The following is a 10976-nucleotide window of genomic DNA, read 5'->3' as shown; positions in this document are numbered from 1 at the left end:
AAAGGTGAGGCTAACAGTTAAGAAAATGGGCTTTGGAGTCAGGCAGCTCAGGGTTAAATCCTGGCTCTGTCATAGAACAGTTGTCCCTGGGTGGTGGGTGACTTTCTCACTGACCCGCAATCAGTCCTTTAGCCTCTGTGTCATCTCCCTCGAGTCACAGAGAGCTCATGACCTCTGCCGGTCACTACTGGGCAGGTCTCACTAACAGGAAGGTCTTCCCTGATTTAGGCCTATTCTTCCTCAGTTTAACTTCTCCCCTGAGGTGCTTAAAACATAGAAGAATAGGTTGAATGCCTTGTCCTCATGACAGCCGTCACGTGTTTGAAGATGGTGTTCATCTTCCCCCGCATCCAGGCAAGGGCCCTAGCCAGCTCCTAATATTTATGGACAACCACTCTGTAGACCTTCAGGCTATGAAAGGTGATGTAGCTTTCCCAAGTTCATGCAGCAAAGAAAGGAACAAGGCCGGGTGGCTGACATCTGTAATCCCAGCATTTTGGGAGGCTGAGGTGGGCAGATCACTTGAGCTTATGGGTTTGAGACCAGCCTGGGCCACACGGCAAAACCCCATCTCTACCAAAGATACAAAAATTAGCCCTACATGGCGGCATGAGCCTGTTGTCCCAGCCCCTTGGAAGGCTAAGGCAGGAGAATTACTGGAGCCTGGGAAGTTGAGGCTGCAGTGAGCTGTGATTATGCCACTACACTCTAACTTGGGTGACAGAGCGAGACCCTGTCTAAAAAATAATAATAATAATACAAGTGGGCCGGGCACAGTGGCTCACGCCTGTAATCCCAGCAATTTGGGAGGTTGAGGCAGGCGGATCACTTGAGGCCAGGAATTTGAGACCAGCCTGGTCAACAGAGTGAAACCCCATCTCTACTAAAAATACAAAAGTTATCCAGGTGTGGTGGTGCATGCCTGTAATCCCAGCTACTCAGGAGAGGTTGAGGCACAAGAATCACTTGAACCTGGGAGGTGGAGATTGCAGTGAGCCAAGATCGTACCACTGCACTCCAGCCTGGGTGACAGATCCAGACTCTGTCTCAAAAATAAATAAATAATAGAAGTGAATAAGCCATTATCTGAGCTCAGCATCGTCTCGGCCTTTTTATGGTTCCTTGTGACACACATGACTTTGTTAAACCTTCTCTCTACCCTTGTATTCATTTCCTGGGGCTGCGGCAACAAATTACCACAAGCTGAGCAGCTGAAAACAATAGAAATTTATTCTCTCATAGTTCCAGAGGCTGGAAGTCCAAAATCAAGGTGTTGGCAGGGCCATGCCCTCCCTGAAGGCTCTGGGAGAGAACCCTTCCTTGCTCCTCCTAGCTCCCCGGGGTTGTGGTGATCTTTGGCATTCCTTAACTCACAGATGCATAACTGCAGTCTCTGCCTCCATCTTCACGCAGCCTTCTCCCTGGGTTGTGGCTTCACATCATCTTTTCTCTGTGCATGTCTCTCTCTCTTTTTTTTTGTTTTTTCCTCCTCTTTCTCCAGACTTTGAGTGTCTGTGTCCAAATTTCCCTCTTATAAGGACACCAATCACTGGATTTAGGGTCTAACCTAATCCAGTCTAACCTCAACTCAACTTGATCATATCAGCGAAGACCCTATTTACAAAAAAGGCCATAGTCACAGGTTCTGGATATTAGGATTTGAACATCTCTTTTTGGGGACACAATTCAACTTCATACCAAATGTGACTGAAACTAATTCAGAGACTGGGCATGGTGGTGGAGGCCAAGGCGAGAGGATTGCTTGAGTCTAGGAATTCAAGACCAGTCTGGGCAATATAGCGAAACCCCATCTACAAAAAATACAAAAATTAGCCAGGCATAGTGGCAAGTACCTGTAGTCCCAGCTGCTCTGGAGGCTGAGGTGGGAGGATGGCTTGAGCCCAGGAGGTCAAGGCTGCAATGAGCCATGACCGTGCCACTGCCATTTAGCCTGGGCAACAGAGTGAGACCCTGCCTCAACAACACCAAAAAAAATAAAAGGAAAAAAGAAAGAAAAAAGAAATGGAAAAGAAACTAATTCAGCAAGAGGAAGCAGCTGAACAGAAATGGTTATGTATGGGGAATAGACAGTAAAGGTCATGTATGGGGAATAGAAAGTTTATGCTTAGGGTGTGATGGAGGGCAGGGCAGAGCCAACAAGACTCAGAGCCCAAGCCTTCAGGGAGAAGGCCTGACTGCCCCAGGTCAGCGACAGAGCCCCAGACAGAAACCTGGCTTTTTCTTGGTCACCAGACTGTCTTGTGCTTTTCCTGGATGCTCTGTCTGCCTTCCAGCCCACAGGAGGGAAGGCGGTATGGGCAGATGAAGGAGCCCAGAATGGGGAGGCCTGTGCTAACAATTTGTAATGAACCCTGGGCAGGTCACAATATTGCTCTGTAAGACAGTCTGGATCTCAGCTGCCACTGAACTGACCTCATCTGTCAAGCAGCAACTCTGTCTGGAGCTCTAAGGATCCTTGGCAAGAGCTGGAATGACTGGGAAGGAGAGGAATTTTTCTTCAAAGAAAAGATAGAAGACTCCCATGGCAAAGAGTATAGCTCTTTCCTTTCTCAGAGCCACTGACTAAAGCCCAGTTTGTGAGGACAGCCTCCACCGTCTCATTATTTAAAACAAAGGCTTCTGCCAGGCACTGTGGCTCATGCTTATAACCCCAGCGCTTTGGAAGGCTGAGGCATATGGATTACTTGAAGCCAGGAGTTTGAGACCAGCCTGGCCAACATGGGGAAACCCCGTCTCTACTAAAAATACAAAAATTAGCCAGGCATGGTGGTGGGCACCTGAAATCTCAGCTACTGGGGAGGCTGAGGCAGGAAAATCACTTGAACCTGGGAGGCAGAGGTTGCAGTAAGTCGAGATTGTACCACTGCACTCCAGCCTGGGTGACAGAGAGAGACTCTGTCTCAACAGAAAAATAAATAAATAAAATTTAAAAATAACAAATAAAAGGAAGGCCTCTGAGTAGGCACTCCAGGGTCCTTCCTGTGTCTGAGACCTCTCCCTGGGCAGAGCAGCTGTGTGGAAAGTGCTACTTGGAGTCAGCAGAGCGGGGTTCGAGTCTTAGCTCTGCTGCGCACCAGCAGTTTGGCTTGAGGTTGTCACTCTCCCTCTCTCTGTGCCTCATGTCCCTGCCTCTAAAGAAGGGAGAGTGGTCAACATTTGTCCTCTGCCTCCCTGGTCTCCACTCACCCCTCTTACAGCAATGCCCATAGGTTTTCACTTTGGACTGCGCCCCTCCCCAGCTCTCAGGCAGGGCCCATACCACATTCAGGACATAAAGCCTTTGGTGTGTTCCTCAAACCACTGGGAACATTGCTTTCTTCTGGCTACAGTAATTGACTCAGGGACAAACCAGGGACCTGACCTGGTCATCAGGCTGGATGGCTGGGGTCCTGCAGAAGCTGCTGGAAAAGAGATTTTCACTTTCCCACTGGCCTTGGAGCTCTGGGGATATAAACCTACAGCTACCTGGCCACCATGAGAAGAGAACCCAGGGCTGTTGGGGTGACAACATGGTGCCAGCTCAAGGAGGAAAGAACCAAGAGACAGGGCGGCATGGTCCGGGAGACACTATCAAATCCAGAAACCCGCCATGCCTGAAACCAGACCTAGCCCCTCGACGTTTCAGTCACATAAACCAATCTGTTCCCTTTTTTGTTAAAGCCTGTTTGAGGAGTCCTGTGTTACTTGAAACAAAAATGTCCTAATCAGTACAAATCAATAATACTTCAGTGGGTCACTGTATGATTCAACAGAATGAGATCATCAGACTATGACCTTTTTGAGGACAGGCGCAGTCTTATTCACATGGGTGTTCCTAGTCACTGACCCACAGTAGATGCTCAAATGTTTGTAGAATAAATGAATATCATGTTTAAATGCTCCTAAAGCTTTTAAGTTTCTTAATAAATGTAGTTAATAGTATATTCCAGCAAAATTAATCGTGTCATCTGTTCTTGTGGCATATTACCCTTCTCCTAAAATTTGGACAGTGAGTCAATAATCTCACTATGGCTTCCCTCATTAATTAAATAATGGAGCCAGAAGTGGTGGCTCACACCTGTAATCCCAACACTTTGGGAGGCAGAAGATCTGAGGCAGGGAGATCACTTGAGCTCAGGAGTTCGAGACCAGCCTGGGCGACATGGCAAAACTCCATCTCTACAAAAAATACAAAAATTAGCGCTGGGCATGGTGGCCCGAGCCTGTGGTCCCAGCTACTTGGTAGGCTGAAGGGGGAGGATCAATTGAGCCCAGGAGATCAAGGCGGCAGTGAGCCATGTTCTCGCCACTGCACTCCAGCCTGGGCAACAAAGTGAGACTCTGTCTAAAAAATAAATAAATAAAAATAAAATTAAATAATGGGGGCAGAGCAGGATCAGCTAACCCTGACTTAGAGGGTCACACGGGGCTTCCCTGAGGAAGCGTCTGCTGGGGACTGAGGGCCAAGGAAGAGTTCACTGGGTGATGGGGATGGGTGGGAAAGTGTTGGAGGAAGAGAAAACAGCCTGTGCAAAGGCAAGAAGTTTGAGGAACGGAGGTCAGTGTGGTTTGAGAGGAGAGACCCAGACGGTGTGCACTGAAGAGGCTGGCAGAACGCAGGGGGGACCCCTATTGGGAGCTGGGACTTCAGCCTTAGAGTGAAGGGGAGGTGCTGAAGGGGCATGGCAGGGGTGCATGCTCAGACTCACACTGCTGGAGAGTTCCTGGGTTGAAGAGTGAAGGAACATTGGGCAGCACACCAGGGGTGTGGCCAGAGCCCAAGGAAAGGCAGCAGGATGGAGGGAAATGGGTTGATTCCAGGGTTGTCTGGAAGGCAGAACAGTAATGGCATGGATGTTGGGAAAGAGGGAGGGGGAAGAGTCAAGGGCAGTTGGGAGGACTGTGCAGCCATGCCCTGAGAAAGATTTCCACAGGGAAGAGCGAGATGGGCATTCCCATTCTCCTCTTTCCATAGCTAAGGAACGTTGTGTAGGCCCACCCAACCCTTGGACTTTATAGTGGGCGGTGGGCGGGAGAACTGCTGGAGTGCTGGCTGGGTTTCTTTTTCTTTTTCTTCTTTTCAGAGATGGGGTCTTGCTCTGTCACCCAGGCTGGAGTGCAGTGGCACGATCACAGCTCACTGCAGCCTCCAACTCCTGGGCCCAAGTGATCCCCCTGCCAAGTAGCTGGGACTACAGGCATGCACCACCAGGCCCAGCTACTTTTCAAATATTTTGTAGAGACAGCCTCACTATGATGCCCAGGCTGGTCTCAAACTCCTGGACTCAAACGATCCTCCTGCCTTGGCCTCCCAAAGTGCTGGGATTATAGGTGTGAGCCACCATGCCTGGCAGGCTGGGTTTCTATGGAAAGTGCTGAAAGGTAGATGAGGTTATTCGAATGGTGGAAGTTGGGAGTGAGGGGGAGGCGGCAGCCACCACACATGCAAGGACAGGGACACACACAGGTACTTAGGGAAACAGGCTTTCAAACGTTTTGCTACATCAGTGTAATTTCCTGCATTCATTTCCTAGGGCTGCCATTGCTACAAACTTCGTGGCTTGAAACAAAAGACAATTATTCTCCCACAGGTCTGGAGGCTACAAGCCTGAAACCCAAGTGTCAGCAGGGCCATAGTCCTCTTCCAGCTTCTGGTGGCTTTGATCACATTATTAGATTAGTGCAAAAGTAATTGCGGTTTTGCTGTTAAAGGTAATGGCAAACTTTTAATGGCAAAACCGCAGTTACTTTCACACTAACACGTAAGTTCCAAGTGTTCTTTCTGTATTCTAAATACAAGTCCCTTATCAGATTTATGATGCGCAAATATTTTCTCCCATTCTGTGGGTTGCCTTTTAACTCTTTTCACAGTGTCCTTTGAAGCATGAAAGTTTTAAATTTTGATGAAGTCCAATTTATCAAATGTTTCTTTGGTTGCTTATGCTTTGGATGTCATAGCTAAGAAATGACTTCCAAACCTAAGCTACTGAAGATTTTCTCCTCTCTTCTAAGAGTTTAATAGTTTTAGCACATATATTTAGTTATTCTTTATGCCTACCCAATGTTTTGATTATAATAAGATGAGGGCCCACAAAGTGGCTAAATGAGTAAGAAGAGATTGTGGGAAGGGCCTGCGCAGGCTTTGGAGACAGCTCCTGACGCCCTCCTCCTCTTCCCTATCCTTATCCCCAGGGGTCCATATCCTGTAGGAGCTGCCACCTGAGGCCCGAATGCCCCTCATGGAAGGGAGTTCTTGAGCGCAGCTGAGAGGGCGGTCTCAGGTCTGCAGGGGTGGAGACAAACCCTAGAGCAAGACTGCAAGGCACTGGGCATGGTGGTTGATGCCTGTAATCCCAGCTACTCAGGAGGCTGAGGCTGGAGGATCGGTTGAGCCAGGGAGTTCGAGACTAGCCTGGGCAACATAGCAAGACCTCATCTCTAAAAAAATAAAAATAAAAATAAATTTGCCAGAAGTGGTGGTGCTTGCCTGTGGTCCCAGCTGCTCAGACGGCTGAGGCAAGAGGATCACTTGAGCCTAGGAGGTCAGGGCTGAAGGGAACTATGATCATGCCACTGCACCAACCTGGGCAACAGAGTGAGGCCCCACCTCTAAAAGCAAAAACAAAAAGAGCTATAGGACAAGAGTCAAGAACCAGAGAAGCTGGTTTTCCAGAATGTACCAGAAACAGAGCTGGAGCAGACTGCCAGGGGGAAGAAGCGTGTGGTCAAAAATGGAACAATCCACCCACCAGAATAGCCGGCCAAAAAACAAAACACAAAAAATAAAGCAAAGGAAAAACAGGTATGGCCAAGTATTGATGAGTACGACAAGCAACTGTAACTCTCATACGCAGCCAGTGGAAGCGACAATTGTTCCAGTCACTTTGGAAAATGGCAACTTTCTGCTAAGTTGAGCAGAAACTTGCCTCTGACCCAGCAGTCCACATCTAGGTACATACCCAGCATGAATACACACATATGTTCCCCAAGACAGGTACGAGAATGGTCACAGAAGCAATATGCTTAATAGCCAACAACTGGAAATGACTTAAACGTCCATCAGCAGCAGAATGAATAAATAAATTGTGGCTTACTTATACCGTGGAATACAGTATACAGCAATGAGAATGAATAAACCACAGTGAGAATAAATCTCACATACACAGCATTAACCAGAAGAAGTCAGACTCAAAAGAATATATATTGCAATGTTACAATTATATAAAATACAGCCAGGCACCGTGGCTCACACCTGTAATCCCAGCATTTTGGGAGGCCAAGTCGTGTGGATTGCTTGAGCCCAAGAGTTCAAGAGCAGCCTAGGAAACAATTAGACTCCGTCTCTGCAAAAAGACAAAAAAATCAACCAGGCCTGGTGGCACATGCCTGTAGTCTGAACTGGGAGGATCGCTTGAGCCCAGGAGGTTGAGGCTGCAGTGAACTGTGCACTCCAGCTTGGCAGTCTGCTCCAGCTCTGTTTCTCGTACATTCCGGAAAACCAGCTTCTCTGGTTCTTGACTTTTGTCCTATAGCTCTTATTGTTTTTGTTTTTAGAGCTGTGCACTCCAGCCTGGGTGATGGAGCAAGACGTTATCTCACAAAATAAAATAAAGTAGGCCGGGCACAGTGGCTCACGCCTGTAATCTCAGCACTTTGGGAAGCCAAGGCAGGTGGATCACTTGAGGCCAGGAGTTCGAGACCAGACTGGCCACCATGGTGAAACTCCATCCCTACTAAAAATACAAAAATTAGCCAGGCACGGTGGTGTGTGCCTGTTAGTCCTAGCCACTCTGGAGGACGAGGCAGAAGAATCGCTTAGACCTGGGAGGCAGAGGTTGCAGTGAGCCAAGATAGCACCACTACACTCCAGCCTGGGCAATGGAGCAAGACTCTGTCCCAAAATAAAATAAAATAATAAAATAAAATGTAATATAAAATAAAATAAATACAATAAAATAAAATACAAAGCATGAAAATTAATGCTGCTAGGGTTAGAAGAAGGGTCAGCCTTGGGAAGCGTAGTGGCTGAAGGCAGCACAGGGCAGGAGCTGTTTGCATTCTCTTTCTTAATTTGGGTGCTGCTTACGTGGATCTGCTCACAGTGAAAATTCATTAAACTGTCAACTTCTGATTTTGATTATTTGGGGCATGTATATTGAATCATAAAATTTACAACAACAAAAAACAGAACAAGCAGAAACTGGGTGTGACGCTATGGTCAGGGGTGGAATGGAGATGAGTCTCTGTAGGGCTGGCCCCAGCCCAGGGTTCCTCTTCTGTGGGGGTTGACACACTCCCAGCCTTGGGGGTGGCATTTAAAGCAACAGGACTCTTCCCAGGCAAATGTGTGGAAGGTAAGGAGCACATTAATTAACAAGTCCCTTCCTTCTTTCTCTCTCTCCATCCTTCCTCCTTTTATTCATTTATTCTTTTTGTTTTTGTTTTTTGAGATTGGGTCTCACTGTCTTGCCCAGACTGGAGTACAATGGTGTTATGTCCGCTCACTGAAGCCTCAGCCTCCCGGGCTCAATTGATCCTGTCACCTCAGCCTCCCGAGTAGCTAGGATTACAGGCACATACCACTATTCCCTGCTAATCTATGTATTTTTTGTAGAGTTGGGGTTTCACCACGTCATCCAGGCTCGTCTTGAACTCTTGGGCTCAAGTGATCCTCCAGCCTCAGCCTCCCTAAGTGCTGGGATTACAGGCGTGAGGCACCATGCCCAGCCAATTCATTCATTCTTTTATTTACACTTTCAGAACTCGTTTATTGAGCACCACATCAGCCAAGCCCTAGGCACTCAAAGAGAAGTAACTCACAGCCCCTGCCCTCACGAAGCCCACGGTCTGGCGGGGGAAGCCGACCCAGATCAAATCAGTCCAACCTAGAGGGAAGGGGGTCCTGACAGGCATCCATCCTGGGAGCAACATGGTCAGATCAGGCTGGCTGGTGGACAGGGCAGGGCAGGGAAGTAGTCAGGGAAGGTTTCTCAGAAAAGGTGATGCAGGATCAGGGGCCTTAAGCAGGTGCTGACCAGGCAGGTTAAGGAGGTAACACCCAGCTGGCTCCCTCCCTTCATCTTATAACTATGTGGACATTATTCAGGAGGTGAGTATGAAGAATAGGGGGCAAGTCAAGAACCAAAGAGAAGGCACCTGAGGATGACCTCATGATTTTAGATGACATGGGCTACTATGTTCCAACTGCTAGCTGGAGAGGAATCCAAAACCATCCTGGTAGAGGAGGCTAAGGGGATTTCTCCAGGAGTCACCTTCTCTGAGTCTCGCTTATGAAATGCAAAGGTGGGCTGTACGTGGTGGTTCAAGCCTGTAATCCTAGCACTTTGGGAGGCCAAGGTGGGCGGACATGAGGTCAGGAGTTGGAGACCAGCCTGAACAACGTGGCGAAACCCCATCTCTACTAAAAATACAAAAATTAGCCAGGGGTAGTGGCAGGTGCCTGTAATCCCAGCAACTCAGGAGGCTGAGGCAGGAGAATTGCTTGAACCCGGGAGGCGGAGGTTGCAGTGAGCCGAGATTGTACCACTGCACACTAGCCTGTGAGACAGAGCAAGACGCCATCTTGAAAAAAAAAAAAAGAAGGAAAGAAAGAAAAAAGAAAAGAAAAGAAATGCAAATGCGGCCTGCTCAGGGGTCCAGCAAACAAAGCAAATATATGAATCTGACTGGTTGTGAGGCAGTAGGGAGTGGTGGGGTCTGCGGACCATGTGCTGTGGAAGGAAACAAGAGAAGGCAGACAGGCTGTCAGGAGGTATGAGGGTTTGAGTTCAATGGGGTGGGGTGGGGAGGGCCCCACTGAGTAGGTGACATTTGAGATAAAACCTAAAAAAATGAGGAAGTGAGTCTTAGCGACTTCTGAGAGATTCCAGATGGAGGGAACAGCAAAGGTGCTAAGGTGGAGTGAGCAGGGCATGGTTAGGAATGACAAGGAGGCCATCCCAGCACTGTGGGAGGCAGAGGCGGGAGGATTGCTTGAGGCCCGGAGTTCAAGACCAGCCTGGGCAACATAGCGAGACCCTCACCTCACAGTAACTGGCTTCTTTGGCTCTGTGCCAGCAGTTCCTGCAGCTCTTCCTGGGAATGCCCAGTAGGTGTCTCACCGCCTTCTGAGGGATGCTCCCCAGGACTCAACCACTCACAGCTAATGCTGATTTAAAAACAAAACCAAAATCCAGCTGGGAGTGGTGGCAGGCGCCTATGAGTCTAGTTATTCAGGAGCCTGAGGCAGGAGAATCACTTGAACCCAGGAGGTGGAGGTTGCAGTGAGCCAAGATCGCACCACTGCACTCCAGCCTGGGCGACAGAGCGAGACTCTATCTCAAAAAACTAAATAAGTAAATAAAAAATTAAAAAATAAAAGCAAAACCAATAACCAAAGCAACCAAATTAGCAGTGTCCAAAGCAGGTGTGAGGCCACCAGATTGTCCTGAAGCTACCACTGATCGACTGTGATGATGTTCCTGAAATCGTCCACTGCTTTCCACAGTGCTCCTGTGAACACCGAGGAGGCTCTACCCCAAATCCCTCTTTTCTCCTTGCCCTGTCCTTGAAATGCTCTTATGCTCTTCAACTCTCTTTCCTCAGGATGACTGCTTCCCAGGAAGCCCTGTAGCCCTCAAGCAAACAGACCCTCAGGAATCTTCCCCTACCGTCCGCCAGTGCTGCTCTGACAGGCCTAAGTACTAGAGGAAAATCAGCTGAGGCAGTAATAAGAGGTTTCCTTCCTTCCTTTCCCTCCCTCCCTCCCTCCCTCCCTCCCTTCCCCTCCCTCCCTTCCCCTCCCTTCTGTCCTCCCTCCCTCCCTCCCTTCCTCCCTTCCTTCCTCCCTTCCTTCCTTCTTCCTTCCCCTCCCTTTTGTCCTCCCTCCCTCCCTCCCTCCCTCCCTCCCTTCCTTTCTTCCTTCTTTCCACTCACTGGGTTCTTACTTGGTGCTAGACACTGTTTTAGGTGCTAAA

This window comes from Macaca nemestrina, chromosome 17 (assembly GCF_043159975.1).
Source record: "Macaca nemestrina isolate mMacNem1 chromosome 17, mMacNem.hap1, whole genome shotgun sequence".
Classification (NCBI taxonomy): domain Eukaryota; kingdom Metazoa; phylum Chordata; class Mammalia; order Primates; family Cercopithecidae; genus Macaca; species Macaca nemestrina.
This window is presented reverse-complemented; position numbering follows the sequence as displayed.